The following is a 27,860-nucleotide window of genomic DNA, read 5'->3' on the forward strand; positions in this document are numbered from 1 at the left end:
AAACACGTTTCCAAGCAATCATTTAAAGAGATTTATAACAAGTGAACCACAAAAAGCCAATAATGATTAAACCTCACAATCACCTCTATGAAAGGTACTATACAATCTCCCCTGAAGCCGATAAATAGAATGGCAATAATCATTACATAGAAAGCCATGGCCCATCACATTTAATCAAAAAACATGTGGTCAAAATCCCTTGCTTGAGAGCAACCTCGAAAAAAAGCTTTGAGAGAAAAATAATAGCAAAGTATGCCGACACTTTCAAAAGCTTATTTAAAGATAAAAATAATGAACCAAAGCCAATAAAGATAGTCACCCTTAATGCTTATGACAACTCGTAGCCAAACTATGCATCGGACAATTCACATACAGAATCAGATTACCAGTTGTGCTTAAACAATAATAATGCCTATCCGGACTGGCAATAGAAGGACAATTTATCAAAATTCAGAGAAAAAAAGACCACAATATTATTGCAAGAATTCCAAAACTAAAACAGGAATTTCAACAGAGCTTATATCACGAAGAATAGCATTACTATCAATAGCAAGATTAGCTAAAAAATATGCTACTCGATTAATTTCTCTATAACAATGAGTAATGAAGAAAGAACCAAAGGATTCCAATTGCTAAAGGATAAGATCAAGAAGATATTGCAATTGCCAACAATGAGATTTACTTTTTAACACACTCTGAATGATCACCAATGAGTCCCCTTCAATAATGAGGTCTTTATTACCAAGGGAAATAGCCAATTCCAGACCCAAAGACAAAGCCTTAAATTCAGCAAAATTATTAGACTGAATACCAATTGCATGACACCTAGCATGAACAATATGAGTGTGATGGTCAAAAATCACCATACCTACCCAACTAAACCCGGATTTCCATGAGAGGCACCATCAAAGTTCAATTTGAACTTACCAAGAGGAGGTGGTTTCCAAGACGCCAACTTTCTTTTATTTAAAACAACACCTTTTCTCAAAATTGAACCATGGGAAGGAAGAGCAAATAGCATGCTCCAAAATATAGTCACCCTACTATCCCAATGAGAAAAAGAAGTGAGATTATCCAAGTTCCTACATATATGCGACAAGGCAACCTTAGAAATGGACGATTCAATCTTTAGTAGAACCTCAGGGAGAGAAGAGCTAGTATTTCTAAAGATCCTGTTATTACGCTCTAACCAAATATTCCATATTAAAATAGATGGAGAAATAATCCATAAACACGCATAAAAGGATGAAGTAAACAAAAGTGGCCAAGAACTAAAGAAGGTAATTAGGTCATTTCCCATAACAAATGTCAAATTCAATTTATCAAACAACCACTACCAACATTGATATGAAAAGTCACAATGTAAAAAGAGATGGGAAGAGGATTCCAGGTGTTTATTACACAACACACATGTGAAAGCAACCGTGATACCCAACCTCTCCAATCTCATGCCTGTGAGAACCCTATCTTGAACTGCCAGCCAAGCAAAAGCACCAGCTTTTGGCAAACAGGCTGAATGCCAAAAAAGTTTATACAGCCAAGCAAGGTGGTCATTATCCTTCATGAGGGAATTATAACCATCCCTCACCATATATTTGCCAGAAATATTCTTAGTCCAAACCAATTCGTCCTTAACATCAAAAAGGATAACCACCCTCTCACTGAGGACCTTGGTATACTGCAATTTTAAATCATGATCAATAACCAAAAAGTCAATCGGCTTCCATTTAGCCAATCTCATATTTCCACTATAAATAATGTCAAAGTAATCTGCCACCAAGGTGCCCCAAGGGGAAGAAAGAATGGATATCAGGGGGGACCAATTTCTTAGACTTCATAATGGAGGGTGACCATTCTAGCTTTCATCCCAAAATCTGATCTTAGTGCCTTTATGTACAACCCAGGAGAGATTAGGCAAAATAATAGATCTACATTTACATATGAAGTTCCACATAGTAGAACCTGAAGGTAGATTGGAAATCTGGAAAATATACTCCCTAGGACCATTATTAAGATATTTAGCAAACATAATCTTAGTCCATAAAGAATCGGACTTCTCATACAAATTCCAAACCAATTTTGCCCCCAAGGCTAAATTTTGTTTTTCCATATTTCTGATACCAGTACCCCCTAGGTCCTTCGGTAAGCAAACTTTATCCCATGCCATAAGAGCAAGTTTTTTCCTCTCATCTTTATTGCTACTCCAGATAAAAGACCTTAGAGTATCTTGTAAGATTACCAACACATCCTTTGGAGATCTTAATACTGACATAAGATAATTAGGAACTGCATTCAGCACAGATTTAATGAGAACAATTTTTCTAGCTAGATTTAACCACCTATGATTCCAAGAAATGATTCTCTTTGAGATGGCCGAAATGATTTTATCCCAAAAGATAGAATTATCCTTTTTGATAAAGAAGGGTATACCTAGATAAGTACATGGAAGTGAGCTGGACTCAAAACCCCAAAAAGCCAACAATTTAGTTTGGATTAATTACGGGGTGTGAAGAAAGAAGATTTTTTACTTCTCAGAGTTTATTTTCTAACTTGGAAAGGAGGCATAATTCTGAATAACTTCATTCATGACCAAAGCTTCCTGCATAGAGGCTTAATCAAATAACAAGGTATCATCTACAAACAAGCAATGCGATATAGATCCTGGTACTCCTGGGATTTTCACCCCAAGCCAAAGGTCTTTCAATTTTGCAGCCTTAATAGCCCAACTAAAAGACTCTGCTAAAAGAATAAATAGAAATGGGGAAAGAGGATCTCCTTGTCTTAAACCTCTAGAGGAGGAAAAAAAACCACAGGGGGAACCATTAATTATAATCGAAAACCTTGCAGATGAAATACAAGGCATAATCCATTTAATCCAAGCCCTGGAAAAGCCTAACCTTTCCAAAACAAGACCTAAAGCCCTCCATTCTACTCTATCATAGGCCTTAACCATGTCAAGTTTTAAAATCATGGTCGGGGATCTTTGAAGGGAGATAGAATGTAAAACTTCATGAGCTACAATAGCTCCCTCAGGTGTCTCCCTATTTGGTACAAAACCACCTTGTTCTATTGAAATGAGTTTAGGGAGGATTTTGGATAGCCGAATGGATATTGCTTTAGTGAAAATCTTATATAAGGTATTACACAGAGTGATAGGACAAAAATCAGCAAAAGAATTAACAATTTCCTTTTTAGGAATAAGAGCAACCATCATGGTATTAAGTTCTTTCAAAATTGATCTATTTCTCCTACTTTCTTCAAGAACGAGGAGCAGATCCCTACCCACAAAATCCCAACACTTCTGAAAAAATAAAGGAGTGAACCCATCCGGACCTGGGGCCTTATCAGGATGCATAGCAAAAACTGCTAGCCTAACTTCTTCAAGGGAAAAAGGAGACATCGACATCTTGTTATCCTCAGGTGACACTAGAGATGGAATGCCAGAAATGAAATCATTTTGAAAATTACCACCTTCAGAAGATAATAGAGTTTTGAAGAAACTTACTACCTCCGCAGCAATCTCCTCAGGCTCTGTAAGTAACTTTCCTGAAGAATCTTCTATACAAGAGATCCTATTCCTACTCCTTTTTAATTTAGTAGAAGAGTGAAAAAACTTAGTATTTCTATCCCCATCAGACAACCATACCTCTCGAGATTTTTGTCTCCAAAAAATCTCCTCTCTAGCCAGAATTTCTTCAAGTTCTATCCTTAAAGATTTTAGCTCATCAAAAACTAGGGGAACCATACCATGATCAAGCACATGCTTATTAAGAGTTTCTATCATATCCTGAATTCTCTTTTTTTCATGAAAAATGTTTTTAAAATGTAAATTATTCCATTCTTCAATGTTCAATTTAAAGAACTTCATCTTATTAACAAATTGGAACATTCGAGATCCTGCACAGAAGGGAGCAGATTCCCACCAATTCCTTAGGAGAGGTAAAAAGGAGGCATCTCTGAACCACATAGGTTGAAACTTAAAAGGAGACCGAAAGGGAGCCTTATCCTCCAAGATACAGAGAGAAATTAGAAAATGATCAGAACCTGACATAGGCAAGATGGAGGAAGAAAATTCAAGGTCTGACTGCAACCAATTTTTAGAGAGTAGGAACTGATCTAATCTATCTGCTATTTGTGAGAAATCCCTTCTTATATTTGTCCAAGTAAAAATCCCATTTTGAGACTTGCAATCAAAAAGACCCATATGAAGGATGAAATTCCCAAAATCCTCCATGATTCTTTTGTTTGGGAAAATCCCTCCACTTTTGTCACTAGAATCCAAAATCGCATTAAAGTCCCCTCCAAAGACAACAAGAGACCCCTACCTCAAAGGAGAAGCCACCCTACTCAAGTCCCTCCATAATTTATTTTTACCCTGAATCCCAGAGGGAGCATAAATATTGAACAACCAGAATTTAACCTTAGAGACCTTGCTAGTAACCAAGAACAACATCCATTGAACTGCTGAAGAGACCAATTGTACCTCTATATTATAAGCATTCCATAATAAAGCTAACCCTCCAGAAGCACCATCATAAGGGCAGGAGAGAAAGTTCCATTTTTTCCAAGATGTAAAAAGCACACTAGCAGATTCATCAGACAATTTTGTTTCTTGAAGCATAACCAAATCACACTTGATTAAATCTAATTGCGATTTAATCAAGTGTCTCTTGTTAGGGGCATTTAAGCCCCTAACATTCCAGGATATAAGTTTCATTTCTCTTGAGGGGAGCTCGAAACTCTCCTCTTCTCAATATCAAGAGACTTAGTAAAGTCTCCAAAGCACTTTTGCAGGTTCTTTTTGACAGCCCCCAACCTAGTCATAGGAGGACTAAACAATTGAAGCTTATCCTTCTTTCTATTACCTAAGGAAAGCAAAATATTCCTCTTATCAATCCCAGGAGAAAGGGATAGAGTCTTCTGGATCCCAGTGTAATGCCCCGCCAAGAAACTCCGAAGGGATAAAGCTAAAAACACTCAAATGGAGTGTAAATATATTTTTTTATAATAATAATAAGAGTGTTAATAGTAAGACACAACATTAAGATACATTAGAGTTATCTAAATCTTAGATAACATAGTGGAAGACTAAATGAACCTAAGGAGTTTTCCAACCTGATTACGTAACCATACACCTAACCCAACTCGCGACATTTGATCCAATTAAGACAGATATCTTAATTACATGTTAATACTTAAGACATGGATGCATATTATGTTCGATGAATTGACATCTTATAATTTTAGGAAGCATTCATCTATTTTGATTGGAGAGGGGGCTAACATGAGGATATTTACTCAATGCAATTTAAAACATAATTAGCTTAAGAATTCACCCATTAAGGTTTAAGTAGGGTTAACTTGATGAGTCCATCCATTTTAGATACAATGCGACTAATATAATGAAGTTCATTCATTTAGGTTTAAAAGTAACCAACCACAAATGAGATCATCCTTTATAGTTAAAAGTATGGCTAATAAGATGAAATTCATTCATTAAGAATTAAGTTGTATATAATAAAACAAGGTTCCTTCATTTGGTTTTAAACATATCCAACTAATAAGTCATAGTTCAATTATAGAGAATAAAATGTAAATAGCCAAAGAGTTCTTTCATTGGAGTTAAAATAATACTAAGAGATGGAGCTCAATTCAATAAGGTGAAAATGTACTATAGCCACATGAGTTCATCCCTTTAATTAAAATATAGTTAGCAAGATGATATTCTTTCGTTCATGATTAAAAATATAAGTACATAGTGACATTCATCCATTAGGATTAAAATATAACTAACTTAATGAGTTCACTCTTTTTAGTTTAAAATAAAGTTAATATGAAGAAATACATTTGCCATGGGTAAGATATAAACAACTAAATGAGTTCTTCCATTTTAGTTCGATTATAGCTATCATGAAGAAGTTCATTTATTAAGGTTATAATGAGGATAACCAATTTGAGTTCATCCAATTATAAAATTAATCTGGTGAGGATTATTTGTTTAGAATAAAACGTAAATAACTAAATGAATTCATCCAATTTAGTGAAATATAGCTAACATGACTATGTTCATTTACTAAGATAAAAAGGTGAATACCCAAATGAGGTGCTTCCATTAGATTTCAATTTAGGTATTATGATAGTTAATCCAATATTTGTTATCCATTCATTACATTCAAATTTCAAGCTTTATGACAAGTTAATCCATTAATTGTAACCTAGCGAGTTTCTTTCCATGCTTACTTCTTTTCATTAACATTAACAAATTACTTTCCATAATCATATTTACAATCCTATTATGATCCTAATTACTACTTTTAACAAGATTACTATATTCATGCATTCAAGAAATATCTTCCTTAAATTCCCATTATCCACATACAAAATGCAACCATACATGCTAGCTCTAAGTATGAAATAGGAGAAAACAAAAGCATCGCATAACATAGATATGATCTCTGAGTTCACCCCTAGAGGGCTACATCTCTGGGTCTGCTCAACTGCAAGACCCCTTTGACATTTAATATAGTTAGGATTACATAAGTTTCATGTCTTTTACATCATTTCCATATAGGTGAACACAACCACTATACAACAACCACCTCGGTCGATAATTACATAATGATCCCTTTTGAAGCAAATCCTATTGAATACATCAAAAGCAAATACAGACTTGACCGACTATGACTAGACACAAGCAACCAGACGGCAGGGACCCAACGAACCTATCAAGGGCGTGCTAATATTATAGACATAGCGATAACAAAAATATTAAACCATGCACAAGCATTAACGGGTAAATGCAGTCTTTTCTCATGTTTATTTAAGCATCTAAACAAATTATTTAATCCTTAGATATGCATCAATGGCACGTTGGTTTTACAACAATACTCTAGCCCCTTTTCTAACAACACAAACATTACCCTTTACTATAAAGAATAAAATACATTAAAGTAAATAAGGAAATGGGAAAATCATCTCCCAGCTAATTTAAGATTCCCTTGCATACATTCTAAAAATAAATACTTTTACACCATTCAATTTATTCATTAGCACCTATATATGAGTCCCAACATTCACTAGCTTAAATAAATAAATGAATAATAAAAGAAAAATACAACCTTCAACAATTGTTAAATCAATCGAAATCATTACTTTATTGAATCCAATGATTAATATATAATTAGTAATATATGCTAATTAGATATTATCTATATTAGCATATATTTTAATATATATATTTATCCCCTTTTTTTTTTAATATTTCCTTGCTAGAAATATAAATCTCAACCCAACTTTAATAATAATAAATATATTACTTATAATATATTTTCATTATTATATAACTTTTTTTTTTTAAACATACAAAGAAAACACCATATTTAAATTTTAAATATATATAAAATAATTTTAAAAAAAACAAATAGAGGGCGGCCAAAACCCTAGGAGACGAAACCCTAGGGCGGCCGTGCCTTAACCGAAGAGACTGCGGCCTCCACGGAGGACACAGGCCCCTCGGCCTCCACCTACAGTGGAGCCGGGGTTACTGCAACCGTCATGGGGTCGCAGGCCCTTCGGCCCCCACATGGTGGAGCCGGGGGTTGCTGCGGCCTCCACGGGAGTCGCAATCCCCTTCGGCCCCCCCACTGTGTGGAATCCGAGAGGAGTTGCGGATGGCGTCGTGGGGAGGGGCGGGTTGAGCTTCGGCTCCCCCCCCGAAACCCCCAATTTAATTTTCCTTTTTTTTTTCCTTTTCTTTTTTTGAGTAGTTATTTTCTTTTATTCGATTTACAGTATGGATAAAAAAAATAAAAAAATTGAATAAAGGTATAGAAAAGCCAAGAAAATGAAATCCCCCATTTCTTTATTCTTTTATCACAGTCACATATTTTTCCAGAATGTTCAAAACAATATAATGGAAAATATTCTCAACTAGATCATAAATCTCAAGTACCCAAATGGATCTAAACTCATTTATCTACTCTTTTTAACAATCTTGCCCCCAAACAATAATATTCTCAAAACTGAACTTGAATCTAAGAGTATTCATGGACATTTTAAAACCAGCATTTCATGAAGAACAACCATATACCCTTTTTTTTTATTTAGTCAAAGAACAAAAGGGAAGAATGAAATCCTACCTCTATAAGCATTCTTGGAAGAATTTGAAGATGAGCCCCCAAATCTGCAGCTGTAGAAATCCCTCTTCTTCCCCAAATCTCCATCCCCATATTTTTCTTTTTCCAAAAATTCAACAACCCCAAAAATATTTTTCAACCTAGGTTAAATGGGAACCAATTTTTGACCTAATTTCTAATTTCGAAATTTAAGCCCTTTTAAAATAAAAAGAAATAATAATTCTTTTCAACTATCAAATTATTTTAACTTGATTTTCTAATTAATATACTTATCTCTTATTTAATCTTAATTTTAATTTCTCAATATTAATTAAGCCAACATTTATATTTCGAACTATTGACAAGGGTAAAGTATTTAAATTAAATTAATTTCCAAAATCAATCTTTTACACTATATCAAACTTTACAAATTGAAAATGATTTTCTTTAAATAATAAAATTCACCCTTTCATTTCCAAAATGCAAAAGTGGTTAAATTATTTCTATTTCCAAATGACTTTAAATCTTTCCTTTTTAAAACGCATAAACTAATTAAATTCATTATTTAAAATTAACTATTAAACTAAACTCGCTACAAACATAAATAAAGCGCTCTTTTTTGATAAATGACTAATCTCATGAAAGTAACCTATTTATTTTAATTTCTCAACTAATAATGTGTAAATGAATGCATTAATTCAAATTAAATACTTAAGCTTGCTACAAATATAATTAAGGCGATCTCTTAAATCAACGATTAATCATATAAAAGAAATCTATCTATTTTAATTTCTCAATTACTAATGCGTAAATCAACACATTAAATTAAATTAAATACTTAGGATAAAATACTCCATTTACCACATGCAAGGCACACAAACCAAGAAAGTCCACCAATCACACGACACGCAACCCAAATGAAAAAGGGACCCTACGGACCACACACAATGCTCACCTGATCATAGATAAGGCAAGACGAGAGTTTTATGACCACCTAATCCAAATTCTAAGGATGAAGGAGGTATACTCAACCCTATGAATCCCAAAGGAGATGAACCTTGCACCTAGGCGGTATAGTACCTGCAATCTCCTGCAACCATGAGTCACGCAAGCATACATATATATACATATTCAATGAAGGCGTTAGCTCAAGATTTATAACAAGAATTAGGAAGCAATTACATTTACACAAGAATCGATGCAATCACACAATAATAGGTACCCACAATATTCATATAGTCTAATCTACAACATTACATAACGGTAAATTCACCATTCAAGAATGCCACATAGGAAGTCAACCAAGGTCAAATAGGTTTTACAAGGCCGACTAGGGTAGGGGCATTACACCTAGCAGCAACTTCTAGATTAGTATGAGAAACTTTAGGAGGCCTACCTCTTCTAGGAGAACCAAAAGGAGGGGACAAAACCAAAGAGGATTGAACAATGGGAAAGTCCTTACCATTATGTGAAGGGGAAATCAGTTTATCAGTCAATTTCTCATCTTTAGAACCCAAAATGTCAAAAGGATTTGAAGTTGTAACAAAAGGAAGAGACTTGATTTGTCCTAAGTCACTATCAATAGAGAAAATAACTCTATCTGTCACCTCCATCCCACCAAGGGGGGCATGATTTTCCAGCAGCTCATTCACCTATTGTACTAGCTCTAAATCAAGCACAACTATCTCAGGTAACTCATTAAAACCTAGATTTGGTTCCTAATCTAATGATTGAGGACCCTGATGAGAAGAATCACAGGTTAAAAGTTTAATTTGAGCAATTAAGGATGAGTCAGACAGAGTCTCTCCTTTAGAAACCTTTCCAAAAAAAACCATTTTAGAAGCATCTAAGGCTACTGGGTCAAGAGGAGAAGCCACAATTTTATTTTCTAAATTGTCCACAATATCCAAAGGATTTGAAATAATCTCAGAGTCCTTCTTTAAAAAGTTAGAGATGGGCTCTGTAATTTTTAATGTTTTGTTCATGGAAGGAGAAACATTAACCTGAACAGAATTCAACTGATCCTCTTTAGTCAAATTTTTCCCAACAGAAGCCACAATCTACTGAGACTGTATTATAATGTTAGGGTTCGCATCTATTGAATCCATCACCTGGTGTTTTTTCTTAAAGTCCATAAACAAAGGAGCATCTATAATAAGGGGGGATTTTAAAAGCTTTGACTCCAATTTCTCAATAGTTTGATGCCAAATCCCATCATGAGACTTGATATTACAAGTATGGGGATAAACAGTTTCAGGCATAAGTAAAACACAGATTTTTACCAGAACCTCCCCCTCCACAAAATCCAACTTGGATGTGACAAAAGTACCAAATGAGTTACCAATTTGTTGCAGAACATCGGGGTCCATGAATTGAAAGGGAAGCTTAGGAAGAGCAAACCAAAAGGGAGAAAAATTACATTTTGACCAAGCAGGAACATAGAAAGGTTTCCAGGTAGAAACAAAAAGAAAATGCTTCCCAAACCAGTGGTGAGGAGAATCCAAAACCCTATCCTGAGTCATATTAGAATTGAAGACAATAATAAATGAACTTGATGAAAGGAGCTGAAAATAATGAATGTCCACCCAATGTTTCTGTAGTTTAGCAAAAAGTTTGGACAAACAGATCTGGTCCCCCCAAAGTTCTCCAATAATAGCATTCGAATGAAGGGAATAAGCCTTTTTATCAACATAAGAACCAAGGAGATCAATGCAAGGAATGGGAACCCAAGCAAGAGATGAAGGATTAGTAATATGACATACCTTATTCTTTTCAGGACTAGCATTGTTAGGATTTGAACTTACTTGACCGACCACCGGAGTCGCAGAGATAGAAACCCTAGTTTCCATCGCATCAGTACCCATTTTGCCAGAAGGATTTTCCGAAACCCTAACTTCATGATCCACCCATCGAGAACCAACCACTTGAGAAAATGAATGATTTTTTCCATAAAAAGATCCCTGATGGAAAGCGGGATTCCAACGGTGGTGCCCTTGATTCCCATGAATTGTAGACCACCGAGTGTAATTAGCCCTAAAAACTTGCCTGCGAGGAAGATTACAATGCGGATTGGAAAACCCCTGAAACTAGGTAGACATATGCCTAAACCATTTACTATGAACTGGTTGAGCTGGTTGCGAAGACAGAAGCGCCTTATCCTCCCAACGACCTTTGGTAAAAACCCATTGAGGAGTGTGTGACGGATCATCCCAAGTGACATCTGCCCAAACCCGTAGTCGCCGATTGTCCTCCATAGCACTGAAAAATTGCAGAGCAATTTTAATTAATGGTTTGAATTGTAATGTTATAATTGTGGAGTTAATTAAATTAACTCTAGGAACTCATTCTTTTAACGCTTGAGATAACCCTTAGCTTAGACAAACTTATTTATCTCATCTTTATCATTGAGTATTCAGTATTTTATGGTGTTTAAAAAAAAATTGTTGTTGCATTTTTGCCCAAAAGTTTGGGCATGACATTTAGGTCCATGCTATGTTGTCTATGACATTGTATTGGTCAGATGGTTCATTTATGTATCATGTGATATAATTTTGTAATTAGGTGTTAAAGGGTTTGGTCAACCTCGTAGTCAAAGTTGATGATTTGTATAAATGGGTGTAATATTTATGTAATTGGTCATTCAATGAGTCATTGTTGTTGTGTCTGCATTATCAGTGAGTGGTTGTTGTTGTGTTTTCATTATCAGAGAGTGGTGTATGTGTGATCAAGTGAATTCATCTTTCGATGTGGTGTATTGAGCAGAGACTAGTGAAGGGTAGACATTTGAGCTTAATTGGAACTATCATCAGACATTAGCAGATGCTATTTTTGCAGTTCATCCTTTTTGGATTATATTTTGAATCATTTTGTAAGGTAGTGAACCTTCCCTAAGGGTTGTAGCCTTTTGGGTCATTATAGTTTGAGTAGTGAGATCTAGACAGTGTGTCTGAATGCATGTGCATTCCCCATTGTAATATTTACACATACTATTACAGAGTATTATCTCATTGTGGGTAGGTTCCCACCATGGTTTTTCCCTTAACCGGGCTTTCCACGTCAAAACTATTGGTTTTATGTGTGTTGCTATTATTGTTTCTATCTTTCTTTTTGTTGCAATTGATCAGATCTAAGATTATTCTCAATTAGTTTAATCCATTGAAAACTAATTCACCCCCCCCCCTCTCTTAGTTTTCCTTCCTTGTTGTTGCCAACACATGAATCCTAAAATTGACTTGTTAACTCCACATAACTATCATACTTGGAAATTGAAAGTACGAAAACTACTTAAATCTAAAGGGCTTTGACAAATGACAAATGGTCAACCACAAAATTTCAATAGAAATTTTGAACAATTTACTTATCACGAAAACTTACATGAGGCACTAGATATCATAGGTCTTCTTGTTTTTTATAATTTTCAATTTCACATTGCTAGTTGTACTACTCCTAAGAAAATAGGGGATAAGTTTAATACTCTCTTTGGTATAGTGGATGAGTTCAAAATAATACAATTGGATGCAGAATTTACCACATTGTCTATTGGTACCTTCCCTTCTATTAGATTTTGTAGTTCAATTTAAGTCTTTGATTTATAGACTTATAAGTTGTGGTGAAACAAAAATAGATAAAGAGTGTGTGTGAGTGTGTTTTTTTGGTATTATATAAACTCAAAGGGCCTTATTAGATGTTTGCTTATTTTTACTCTATAATGGATGCTCTCGGAACAATGTATGTCATGCTTATATTTGAATAGTTTTGTGATATACTTGCACAAGAATAATCTATGTTACTATGGATGTTATCACCTCTTCCAAAACATAGCCACTTTTTCAATCATCTAATGGAAAGGGAAATAAGTCTTCAAACAAACCTAAGAAAAAAACAATTTCAATAAATGATCAATCATCTAAGAAAGTGACTAATATTAACACATGAGCCAAATTTTCTTCGATGTAATATAATAATACTTCCAAGTGTAAATAGAAAGGAAAGGTTCAATGTAATTATTGTCAATTACATAATCATGATAGAAAAGTTTATTTCAAGAGGGTTGGAAATATGTAAGAGGCCATGAAGAAACACAACATTTAATCTCCCCAAACCTACTAAGTGACATGCCCTTCTAGCTATAGGTTTGGATTCATCTAAGGATAGTTGGATAGTTGACTCAAGAGCCTCATATCACATGGCTCACTCACATTATCTTCTTGAGTATATTTCTAACAACACTACTAATATTTCAGTGGTAAACTCATCATACATTCCTAGTTTAAGAATAAGTACAATATAGTTGATAGAGGATAGCATTGAGGATGTTTTATATGTTCTTAATATTTCAAATAATCTTCTTTAATTATACCAAATTTTGTATAGTTGTCTTGGAAATTTGGTATGGAAAACTCTAAACCGGTAAGTACTCCTATGACTACAACTGATAAAATGACATTGAAAGAAGAGTCAGCTCCTTCTAATTCGACAAGATATAAATCTATGATTGGAGGTTTAATGTATTTGACACAAACAAGACCTGATATAATGAATGCAGTGTGTATTGTTTCAAAATTTCAAAGTAATCCTAAAGAAAATCATGAATCGGCAGTGAAAAGGATTTTCCAGTATCTACAAGGCACAACAAATCTTGGTTTATGGTATCCTAAAGATAAAAAATTTGATTTATGTGCATAGACCGATGCAAATTGGGCAAGAGATGTAGATGACAGAAAGAGCACCACTGGCGGGGCATTCTTTCTTGGTAGCAGATTGATTCCATGGTTGAGCAAGAAGCAGAGTTGTACATCATTATCAACAGTTGAATCAGAATATGTTGCAGCAACAACTAATTGTACTAAGGTATTATGGATTAAGAAAATGTTGAAGGACATAAAGGTAAAATGAAAAGAACCTATAATTATTTACTTGATAATATGGCAGCAATTGATATATCTAAGAATTCGGTATTTCACTCTAAAACTAAATATGTTTATATCAAATACAATTTTCTGAAAGAGAATGTTGAAGCAAAAGGAGTGAAATTGGTTTATGTGAATACTAAAGAGCAGTAACTCCTTCATCAACATAATAACATGATTTGTCTCTATTCTTCTTAAATCTGTATCTCTAATATTCAGGGTTAGGTTTATATGTTCTTTTAGCTTCTTCTATCAATCTTGCATGTCTATCAAGACATCTAGATGCCATATGACCAACTTTATTGTAGTTAAAACATTTAAATGGTTCTTTACCTTCATACTTACTTCCAATAGGACCTTTAGGCATTTTACTTACAAATAGTGCTTCAAGTTCTTCATTTTCCCTCTTGATATCTTCAAGTTCTCTTGCATAAAGTTCTTTCCAATCAGATTTTTTGATGAAGAACCAGAAAACAATGGATGGACTTTTGTTGCAATAACAGAAGATCAACTGGCACCTACTGTTCCACTGGTAGAGCAGGCCCTGGCAGCTAAAATTGAAGAAAAGGATGAATGGATTATATATTCCGGATGTTCACATCATATGACTGGTGATAAAAGTAAATTCTTATCTTTTCAGGAATACAATGGAGGTCTAATAAGATTTGGAGATGACAAAGCTTGTTTGATCAGAGGAAAAGGCACTATATCTTTTGATGGTAAGCACAATACTGACAATGTCTATTATGTTGAAGGTTTGAAGCATAATCTTTTGAGTGTTGGTCAATTAGTTGAAAATGGATTTCAGTTACAATTCAAGAATGGTAAATGCAAAATCTTTAATAGAACTGGTTTGGAAATTGCAACCGGTAATCAGACTAGAGGTAATAGCTTTCACTTGAATAATAATGAAAAGACATGCTTGATTGCACATATTGATGAAAGTTGGTTATGGCATAAAAGACTCTATCATGTTAATTTTGACTACACTGTAAAGATTAGTTCATCTAAGGTAGTAAGGGATTTACCTAAGATTGTAAAACCTCATAATCCGGTATGTAAGGAATGTCAAATGGGAAAGCAAGTTAGAACAACTTTTAAGAGTATTTCTGAGAAAACCAATGATGTTCTTGATTTAATTCATACTGACTTGTGTGGTCCTACAAGAAAAAGAAGTCTACAAGGAGATAGATACTTTATGCTAATCGTTGGTGATCATTCTAGAATGTGTTGGGTTACTTTTCTTATGGAGAAATTAGAAGCTTTTGGGAAATTGAAATTATTCAAGTCACTTGTAGAGAATGAAACCAATAATAAAATCAAATGTTTAAGATTAGATCAAGGAGGTAAATTTACATCTAAGGAGTTCAATACATTTTGTGAAGTGAATGGAATTAGAAGACAACTATCAGTACCCCGGACACCTCAGCAAAATGGAGTTGTGGAAAGGAAGAACAAAACTATTCTAGATGTAGCTAGAAGCATGATATCAGAAGCAAATATACCTCATGTGTATTGGAGAGAAGCAGTGAATACAATGGTTTACACTTTCAATAGAGTTCACATCAAAGGTGAAACCGATAAGACACCCTATGAATTATGGTTTGGTAATATTCCTACTCTTAAGTACTTCAGAATATTTGGAAGCAAATGTTACATTAGGAGAGATGAGTATATTGGTAAATTTGATCCTATAAGTGATGAAGGAATATTTCTTGGTTAATTCATCTAAGAGAAAAGCATATAGATATTTTAATAAAAGATTGCAGAAAATCATTGAGAGTGCAAATGTGAAGATAGATGAACACTTTAGAGGAAATTCAAGGTCTATGGATTCTAAACCGGTAGTTGAGATGATCATAAATGAACCTATACAGAGTGCACTAGTACAGAATGTGGATCCAGTCACACCGACATCATTTGAGAATTCCACAGTGACTGAAGAACAACAACAAGTAAACAAACCTAGGTATGTAAGACTAAATCACTCTGAAAGTCAGATAATTGGGAATAAGTATCAAGGTGTAATGACAAGAGGAAGACTGGAAAATGAAGAGGTATGCTTAATTTCTCAAATTGAACCAGTATCTCTTATTGAGGCATGTGAAGATAAACATTGGATTAAAGCTATGGAAGATGAATTAGAACAAATAGAAAAGAACAATACATGAACATTGGTTCCCTGACCTAAAAATTAAAATTTAATTGGAACTAAATGGGTATTCAGAAACAAAGAAATACTAGTGTTTAAGGGATATTCAAAGAAAGAGGGAATTGATTACAATGAAACCTTTACACAGGTAGCTAGAATTGAGGGAGTTAGATTATTTCTTGCATTTGCAGCACACAAGAACTATAAAGTATATCAAATGGATGTAAAATGTGCATTTCTGAATGGTGATCTTGAAGAGGAAGTTTACATTGAACAACCTGATGGATTTTCTTTGACAAATGGCAAAGATATGGTTTGCAGATTAAGGAAAGCTTTATATGGATTGAAACAAGCTCCTGGAGCTTGGTATGCTAGATTGGACAAATATCTTTCGAAGCTTGGTTACACTAAAGGTAATTCTGACAACAACTTATATTTCAAAGTGACTAATGATGACATCTTAGTTATTGATTTTTTTGTTGATGATATCATTTTTGTAGGAGAAGATGGATTGTGTAAAGATTTTTCTAATAAGATGTAGGAAGAATTTGAAATGTCTATGATTGGGGAGATAAAATTCTTTTTAGGATTGTAGATATCTTTACTAAGCCTTTGCCTAATGAAACTTTTGAATATCTTAGAGAGCAGCTTGGGGTTACCTTCATTCAGTGTTTCCAAATGATCCCAAATAGCTTTAGCAGTAGACCTATCTGATAATCCCATGATCTATTGATCTGATAATGCGCTCAAAAGTGCTTCTCCTGCTTTGGAATCATTCTCTTCATCTTTAGCTAAGGTATTTGGAGCAGTCTGACCAGCTACAGCAGCAGTATAACCATTCTTAGTAACTTCCTAGATGTCTTTACCAATGCAATTCAGATGTGTTTCCATCCTGATCTTCCATATCCCATGGTTGGTTCCATCAAGTTTAGGACTGTCCTTCCTAAAATAATTAGTAGACATTGGATCTCCTCAAGTTGTTAAACTTCTGCAAAAGAGGACTAGGCTCTGATACCAATTGTTAGGTCCTGGAGACAATTGAGAGGGGGGGGTGAATCAGTTGTCTAATAAATTCAAACCAAAAACTAATTAACCAACTTAATGCATAATACCGGTAAACCAGTTAAGTGTGCCGGTACATAGTGTCAATAGCAAATTTCTATACCGGTAAAGATTAATGCATGAAATACAAACATAAAGTCATCCACAACACATAACACCAATATTTGTACGTGGAAACCCTGTAAGGGGAAAAACCATGGTGGGAAACCTTACCCATAATCAGATGATACTACTACAGATAGTAAGTGTACATAAATGGGGTCTACACATGCAAAAAGGCCAATAACCTAGAGCTTACTGCTCAATCACAAAATGGGAGTCACACTTTCTACAGTTGGATGGTTAAATCCAATAAGAATGTACTTCACAAAATAGCATCTTCATATGCTGGATTCAGTACCGGTGTAATGCTGATATGCTTATACAAAAACCTAACTTCACCTTCAAATTTTGTCTTCGTGTATACCTCTTCTTGATCTTGCATATACCTTCACTCAATTCTTTTCACATTCCGCACTTGATCTTACAAATAAGATCTTACATATATACCATACCCTAAGACCAATTTTAGTAGGTCGGCTCTACAAGATATTACAATAAAATCATTTTACATACAATATCATATCCGATGCAATAACTCATTGAACATGTCAGCTTAATGCATTTACAACAATAATAAATCATCTCCATAGCCTGCCATGCTGATCTGGAAAAGATAAACCTGCCAGTGTAACCCTAGATAACCTAGACCTATTTGTCGGTAAAAGAAAATATGCAAACATGAATATACCAATGATTAATTCTTCAAAACAAAGTGTCCACATGATGTCTTCAACATTACCAAGTGTCTTCCATATCATTCCAGGTGCCGATGAACATTATATCCTGCTGGTGAACCATATACCAGTAACTGTGCAATAGTTACTTGCTTGTCGGTGAATGTTGCTAGATCTTCAAAGTACTTGTTTTCAGTAGGTGTTGACATCAATGACAAAACCATACCAAAATACCAACAATACCCTCACCGGTAGAGACTTAGACAATTGATGATTAGCATCAAACCAACAAAATTAACAGATAAACCTTTTTTCGGCTTTGATGGAGGAAAGCTACTTCTCAGGGAGAGTAGTTGGTGATATTTATTGGTTTCTGTATTTGGTTTTATATACTTGTATTTGTATTTCTTTGGCATTTGATGTCAAAGGGGGAGAGATAACTATGGAAAAAATTTGTATTTAGGAATCATTATCCTAGGGGGAGAGATGTTTTGTATTTTGATTTCTGGTAATTGATCTCTTTGGGAGAATATCGGTTTTTCATTTTTAGCATTTCTGTTTTGGCACTTAGATGGTTTTTCCATCATGTGTTGCCATCAATGCCAAAGGGGGAGATTGTTGGTATTATGGATGTGTTGCACTAGTTTTGTCATTGATGTCAACACTTATCCTTCTGGAGATCTTTGGTTATGTTGAACCGGCACATTATGATCACCGGCATGTTCAGTGACTTATGCACAGTCACTGGTATATCACTCACCAATAGGTTATATTGTTTACCAACACTAAGGATGATCTGTTATCATCTAAAGATCACTTGGTTATGTCGAAGACATGATTTGGATACTTTGTTTTGATTTTTTGATTATCTGTCTAATCGGGTTACCATATTTGCTGTTACCGACAAATTGGTCTAGGTTATGGACCAGCATGTGTTATCTATTCCAGATTAGCACGACACGCTATGGAGAAGATTTAATCAATTGGATATTGTTGTAAATGTATTTAGCCGACATGATGCATCACATCTTGATTCATTTGTAATTGATTTAATTGTAATATTCTTAGTGATCCGACCTACACATTTGGTCTTAGGTTTTGGTATATATGTAAGGTCTCATTTGTGAGTTAACATATGATAGGTATGGGAATGGTATGAGCAGAGCAGATAAAGGTTATGGTATGTGCAAATATTGAAGATCATATGAGTAGACCATAGAGAAGGTTCAAGGAAGGTATGAAGGTGATAATCAGAGCTTAACCGGTACTGAATCCAGCATTGAAGATGCTACTTTGAGCAGTACATTATCATTGGATTTAACCATCCAATTGTAGTCAGTGTGACTCCTATTTTGTGATTGAGCAGTGAGCTCTAGGCGGTTGGCCTTTCTGCATGTACATACCCCATTTGTATACACATACTATCTACAGTAGTATCATTTGATTGTGGGTAAGGTTTCCCATCATGGTTTTTCCCCTTATAGTGTTTCCACGTACAAATCTTTGTGTTATGTGTTGTGGATGTTGTTTCTCTTTCTGTTTCATGCATTAAGTTTCACCGATATTAATATTAACTGTTAAATCTGTTAACCGACATTAAGTTTGGTTTACCGGTATTATGTATCAAGTTTGATTAAGTTATATTTGGGTTGAAATTAATAGACAACTGATTCACCCCCCCCCTCTCAGTTGCCTCCGGGTCCTAACATTAATTATATAGGTTTCATGGTTTTGAGTCATATTTTGGAGAATCAATTATTACACATATTATCTCTTTGATTGGAATTTGGCATGAGTGGTTTGAATACCTCAATAATAGGTTACCTTAGTAGTTGAGTACTCGTGATATGGTACATGGACTCCTCAAGATTTCTTACATAAAAGATGTTTGGTAGAGTTGTGTACTTGGAAAACATCACCAAGAACCCTTTCCAAGGGGTAAGGCCCATCATGCTACTACCTTACTCAAGTTGGTATATATGTAATTCCCCACCAAGGAACCCCCATGGGAACAAGCCAAGAAAAACTAGAATATTATTTTTTGAAACATTCTAAATAAACTTAACATCTACAACAACAAAGATATGATACCACATGTTGCACTTGCATGAAAATGTGCACCCAAATGTTGAAAGGGAAACTACAACTCATAATAACATTTAAAAAATGCCACACCACCACACAAGAAAGGTGAAAATAGCACAAGACCTATAACTAAACCACCACTCACCACAAGAAATGAAAAAAAAAGGAATAGAAGGGAAGATGACTCCTTAGTGGCCATTGACACAAGGCACGATCACATCCTCTCCCCAAAAAACACCAACATGGGATGAGGGATTCATCAAACCTCCATTAACATCTAAAGAGTCTAACCAATTCAAAACCCAACCACTAATAATACTGACAAGATTCCACTATCTCAACTGGACCCATACAACATACTATCACAACTGAAAGACTAAAGTCCCTATACACTAACTAACTATAGGGGAATTCTTTAGACACCTAAGGAAATATCAAAAAAGTATCTCAACCCTTACAAGGCTTAACAATAATCTACAAGACTTAATCTAGACATTAATCTCTCTCCTTAATCATAGGTGTGATGACCAACTTCTAGCAGACATGAACATGCATATAGATACAAGTGACACCAATAAAATCACTCACAACATACTAGGACAACCTCAGAGGTTCCCTTGACCCTTGTATCCATAAATCCATATTTGACCCTCTCAAACTACCCCTTTTAGGCCATGAAAACCCTACTAGATAAGTGCACTAAACAAGAGTACTCAAATAGGGTAGGCATACCAAATCAAGATAGTTGTGGGCTAGAAGGACACTAGCATGGCATGTTGGAAACTTGAGTTGTTGTCTTGTGTTGTCATTGATGTCACTATGTGTTGCAAATGGTCTGGAAATGTATTTTATGATATTGGTATGTGTTCTAATACTGATATTGAGGTGTTTTCAGAAGGTTGGTGTAGTCGAAGTTTCAATATGTTGGAAACAATATTTATGAAGGAAAGAGTTTTTAATGTCACTATGGAAGAATGCTTTGTATTCCTTTGATATGTGAAGATTGTGAAATTTAAATTTTAATATATTTTTTATGATCTATGTGTGTTGTACTATCAAGTTTACAAGTCCTCTATTTCTCAAATGCTGGAGTTAGCTATTGTTGTTTCTCACAGTGTTGGTTTGTCAAAACTGATCTAGAGAATGCTTGGAAGTTATTTGATTTTTGGATTCAAGTGTTGTAGCTTGGAGGACATGTTAATTTGATATGTGTAGCATTCCAATTTAGTTTTCTAGTGATTACTTGATTGCCAAAGGAATTTATGGTTCTACGAGCTCAATATTGTTGTTTGAGTTAGTTTATGGTTGATTGAGGTGGATCATGCCTTTTGTCTAGATATACTTTTATGGTTGAGCTTTTATGTCACTATGGGTATCACAATGTTGTGCATAGATCCACATTATGTTTTGTGAATTGTAGAATGGTTGGTGTGTTGCATTGTTTAACTAAATGTTTCATTTGATGTTGACCTTGGAGGATGTGTTAGAATATGTTATTTGTTGAAATAATTTGGAAAGGATGTGTGGTGATTTGTTTGGGTCCTCTCTATCTCCTTGAGAGGACCACATTTGACGTTATACGTCTGGGTAGCTTAATCTATGTGATTTTCTATATTCTATTTGTGGGAGACCAAGTTAGAGGCTTCAATGAATTATCTTAAATATATAGGAGTGTGGATGCATGAGTTATGTATGGGATGTATGTGAATTGATGTGAAGTGGATATGAATGATGCATAAGTAGATTTGGTATAGTAGAAGTGTGAAAGATAATTTGTGAAGAGATTTGAGACAATTATTTTTGTCAAATATTTTTGCCATGATATTGGTCACCTAACACAATGGTTGAAGGAAAATTTCATGATCAAGAGATCTTGTTTTATTTCAGTTCATTTAATCCTCTACACCTGCCAGAAGAAGGTGTACTCCTTTTGGTAGTTTGTACACTTTTGTATCTTCTACTAGGTGTGCATCTTAGTATTGCAGTCCCTTTAGGGGCAATGAGCTCCTTGGCCTCAAGCCTAAACTTTGTAATCAGTTGTTCATATTGTGAGTGTGATTCTCACCATGGTTTTTCCCTATATAAGGTTTTCCACATAAAATTGGTGTTCATGTGTGTTTTTTGCTTTGTGCTTTCATGTATCATAATTGTAGTTATTAGTTAACTGTGGCTTGAAGTTTAATTGATCAAAAGTAAAGTGTTTTGATGTTTAGACTAATTCACCTCCTCTTATTTCTATGGTGTGCTCAAGAATTGGTATCAGAGCTTGATTACTCTTAGAGAAAATTAACCACTTGAGGAATATTTGAAATGGTATGGGAAGTTAATTTCAAAGAACCAAGATTTGATGGCACAAGTTACTCTTATTGGAAGGAAATAATGGAATTTCATTTAGAATCTTTGCCAACTAGAATATGGGAGAGTATCAAGAATGGATATAGTACTCTAGAAAATGGTCTTCAAAATCTAGATGAGCTTAAGGAACATGAGAACAATGAAAATTCTTAAGTTGCAATTATCATTTTTTTTAGTGATGTGGTATTTTCTAAAGTTGTTGAGTTGAAGTTTGCTAAAGATGCCTGGAAGAAGTTGAGTAGTGTATACAAAGGTGATGAAAAGACAAAGCAAAAAGAATTAACAAATATGAGGTATAGGTGTGAGAATATAAGAATGTTTGATGATGAGATCATTACACTGGGTAAATGGTATTGTGAGTGCAATTAAGGGTATTAGTGTAAATTAGAAGAAAGTGAAGTTGTGAGAAAGGTGAGCTTTTCATTGCCCAATGTGAGATTTTGCCTATAGAAACTATGATCTAGAGGCCAAATGAATAGCACAATGCAAGAGAGACAAAGATTAATAAGAACAAACTATATTCTCATCAAGATGCAAAAATGATCGACTGGATTTGATTTAATGAATAAGAGCCTTCTTATAAAGGTAAGGCCATATGGATATGTGAGCACATAATCATGACATGTGGCCCAATGAGAAACAAGGGTAGTTAGGAGAAATAATAAAATATTCCATAAGAGGTGGATCACCAACTGAAGGTTGAATGTAACAATAAGATAAGACCATGAAAGGTGGAATTTTTCCTACAAGCAACTTCCGTAATGTTCACACTTCCCTAAGTGTCTCATATGAAAACTACTATGAAATGCTTTACCCTAATTAAACTTAAGTAAAGTGTAATTATGAGGCATAATTTGCACCATCACCTAAATGTTATAAACCTAAGAATTATGCCATTGAAGAAAGCCATGATATGGAAAAGTACACTTTGGATCAGTTGTATGGCTCACTCTTTGTCTTTGAGATTGTTGAGCTAGATGCATTGCAAAAAGAGAAGAAATATGTTTCATTAAAAGATAGCAATATTATTGAAGCAAAATTTGTAAGAATACTGAAGAAAGGATCCTGAAAGTACAAAGGTAAGTTACCTTTCAAATGTTTCAATTATGGAATAATTGGTCATTATGCTCCTAGATGTACTTATAAGGAAGAATATGATAGAATATATGATGATGTTAACAAGGGAAGAGAAAATCACTGTGTAATGGGTGAAAAATTAGGACTTCCACTATGACAAGGATGAAAACCACTATTTTTTTCTTAAAAACCTATTACATTCAAAAGAGGGTTTGAATCCAATAGATTTAATCACAAACCAACAAGGATAAGGACTAAAAATATTGATTAAATTCAAGATGTGAATTTGTTTAACCTCTTTTATAAGTTAAATTGCTGAAATTAGGGTAAAGTGCTAAAAATGAGAATGAAAACATGGAAACAATGAACTACAATCACTAGATTGAGCCATGCACCTGGATCTAAGAAATGTAAGAAGAGTCAGATATGATCCTTTAATAAGATCCTAATTTTTTGAGACAATGGTGGTGGTCGACCTGGTCCTCTGAACTTTTTATGCATCAAAGGGAGATTGATTCATCACTGTAAATAATTCATATCCTAAAAATCATAGCTTCGTACATGTTTCCTACACATATAAAGAAGGGGGAATAGGTTAGTAATAGTGGTTTGCCTAAATCAAACCCTGGTTTAGGAAGTAACCTTGATTGAAATATTGAAAAGACTAAAATAAATAATGGAAGGATGTGCCTTATATTTCCAATGTCTAATAATGATGTTTTTCTTCTTGAATGTAATCACATATGTTCTATGGAATGGCATGAACATGACAAAACCCTAATCACACACACATGCTTGCATATGAATGATGAATACTTCAATTCTTGATGATGAATTCTTCAATCTTGAATGAAATTTTGTGTGAATGGGTGCTTCATGATTCTCCTATTATCCTCCTATATATCAAAATGAGAGGATAAATCCTCCTTATATACTTGTTCCTTGAAAAAACATGTTAATTTTTTGACATGGACTGACATAGGGCTAGGTTTCTCACTCAAATTTGAAAATGCCCAAGGTTTTCAAAGGGAGGCCCAAATAGGGAGGACCAAGGCGTGGCACCATGGTCCCAATGAGAACCAAGGCACCACACCCTAGTCCTACCCCATTTTAGGGCAGAAATAAATGGGTCATGCGGTGTAGGAAGTGAAAATAAGGCCATATTTGTATGTTGTCTACATAATCATGTCTTAATTAAGCATTGGGGAACAAACACTAAGGTGAGTCCCCAAAATGTGGACTAAATTGTAAGGGAGTATAAGTTAGGATGCTACTCACTAATGGAATAATATAAATAGGATAATAGATGATAGAGACAAATATAAGAAGAATTTATATTCAATGTAGACTCATTAATCTAAAGAGGAAGGTGAAAATGACTCAAATGAAGAGTCGTCATTTTTACCTATAGAGGATAAAAGTGATGAAAGGTTTGGTAATCTAGAAGATTTAAAGAAAGGTGGAAAAGTAGAGAATGAGAAGGTTGCACTACATGCAAAAGTAGAGCCTAAGGCATGGATGATTGACTTCAGATGTTAAAATCATATGAGAGGGGATAAAGGAAATTTCATTGATTTTAAGAAGTATGATGTAGGATCAGTGAAATGTGTAGGTGAGGAAGCTACACTTATTTTGTGGAAAACCTATACAATTTTAATTGATGGTAAGCACAAGAATAATGATATTTATTATGTTAAGGGTTTGAGACATAATCTTTTGAGTATGAGTCAAATGTGTAGTAAGGGCTATAAACTCATGTTTCATGGGTTTAGATTTGAAATCAAGAAAGGATGTTCTAGAAAATTAGTTGCAAAAGGTATAAGGACTAATGACAATGTCTACTATATGAAGTATAATAGTGGTAGTAGTTGTATGTTGGTGTAGAGAAATAAGTGTTGGCCATGATACAAAAGGATGAGACATATCAATTTTGGCAATATGGTGAAGATAAATTCTACTTATGCTATAAGAGATATAAAAAAGATTATCAATTTTGTTTATACTATGTACAAGGAATGTTGGTTGGGAAAGCAAACAAAAAGATATTAAAAAAAAGGAGTATTCACCTTCAAAACCTTTAAAGTTGGTGCATACATATCTATATCGATCTACAATGACAAGAGGACTAAATGGTGAAATGTATTTTATGTTTCTTATTGATGATTATTCTAGTTTTACATGGGTTACTTTCTTGAGAGAAAAATATGAAGCTGAAGAAAGGTTTAAAATATTCAAGTCTATGGTTGAGAATCAAGTTAATGCTAAGATCAAGTGTTTAAGATCTAATAGAGGATGAGAGTTTACTTCAAATTAATTTGATATATTCTTTAATGAGTATAGTATTAGAAAATATTTTTCTACTCCTAGGACCTCTCAGCAAAATGGAGTTGTTGAAACAAAAAATAGGACCGTAGTTGAAAAGGCTAGAACTTAGATGAAGGATGCTAACCTACCTAATATGTATTGGAAAGAAGTTATGCATACTTCTATCTAAATTCATAATAGGGTTTAGATAAGAACAAATCACACAAAGGAATCTTATGATTTATGAAATGGAATAACTCTTATAGTCAATTATTTCAAAAAAATTGGAAGCAAGTGTTACATAAAGATAGATGAAGAAGATATAGGGAAGTTTGATGCAAGATCAAATGAAGGCATATTCTTGAGAGTTGCTTGTTGGAATTTGCATGAAGATTGCATTCATGAACTATTATGTTGTCATTGATGTCAATTGTAACCGGTAATTATGTTTTAATAATGTTGTTTTGCAACCGGTAAGTGAGCTTGTGAAGGAAATTGGTACTACTTAAGAAGAAGAAAGATCAACCGATAACCCTATCTATTGATGTGCTAAGCCCTAATCGATGGAGCTTGGTGAATCGATTGTATTGGTTTATGATCAAATGATGAGTGGTAATGATTATGCCATGTATGCATGTTGTATGAGAAGAGTTTCAAATGGTTTTTTTGGCATGTACAGATAACAATTTTGTCTTGGGAATGAGAAAGTACATTGCATGAAGTGGAAACCGCATGATGAGTTATTGGGATTGATGAAGCGGTGATCAAGGAGCAGTCAAGGTTGTCTTGAACGATGTGCAATGATTGATATGTAATCTAAGGGTCATACTTGAACTCATTTGTTTGTAATCTCTATGAGATCTTAAGGTTGTGATGTGTTACCAACCTATTGTTTTACTTATAAGGTCGATGAGTTGTTTTATTGTAGTGTTGGCAATTTTGGTTGAATGTAAGAGTGATTGGTTACCGAACTAGGAGATGTATTTGTCGTATGTGTAAAGGAAGATAAGAGTATGAAAAGGATTTGATCAAGCAAAGTAGTTCTACTTACATGATTAGCAAACCCATGTTGTTCTCTAACAATTACAACAGACAAATCCCTTAACCAGGTAATCTCTAACAGGCTTAGTGTTATATAAATCCTCTAACCAGGTGATCCATTATCTTGGATTTCAAATCTTCTACCGAGGTTACTCCTAACAGGGTATTGCTTCTAATAGGACACTATAGTCACTCCCTTAACCAAGTGGTCTCAAATAGGACCTGTTCTTAATAGGACTTATTGTAAATCTTTAACAGGCTTGGCTCCTAATAGGGAAAACTTCAGAAGAGTTCAAAATACTTATGGGTATTCATCCCCACCACGGTTTTTCCCATTTGGGTTTCCACGTCAAAATCATTGTGTCAACAGGTGAATATTTTTGTGGTTATGTTTGCTATGGTTAATTTTCTTAACTGCTAAATCCACTTAGATATGATATGATGACCGGTCGCAATCTGAAATGTGATTTTACTTTTGTCAATAAAGTATTTGAATGTTTTGGTTAAAAGGTTTTGAGAGTTTCAAAGTTGTTTTACTGTTATTCTATTATGACAGTCAACCGGTGTACTTGACAATGATATTGCATTTGTTAGTTCAGTGTTTGAACCAGTCAGTTCTGAGTTTGACTTGAGAGGTTGTTTTTTGTTTGGTGAAAATTTTATGTCAGTTTTCTATCTACTGATTCACCCCCCTCTTAGTATTTGACCAGATCCTTATTGATTCATCATACCATTTGTATATGCATGTAAAATTCATCCTAATAAAATATCAAGTATTCAATTAGAAATCAAAAGGGAAATCACGAATCCCTATCTAATCAAAGAATCTAACAAACAAGACAACGAAATAATGCAATATCAAGAAATAAGAATTATAAATCAATTCAATAAAAACTCCATATTCCAAGATTGTATATCGCTTCCATTGCTCTTCTCTTCTCTATGCTATGATGGCTCTCAGATATTGCGTTGGTAACATGCAAGT

This window comes from Cryptomeria japonica, chromosome 2 (genome assembly GCF_030272615.1).
Source record: "Cryptomeria japonica chromosome 2, Sugi_1.0, whole genome shotgun sequence".
In the NCBI taxonomy this organism is placed as follows: domain Eukaryota; kingdom Viridiplantae; phylum Streptophyta; class Pinopsida; order Cupressales; family Cupressaceae; genus Cryptomeria; species Cryptomeria japonica.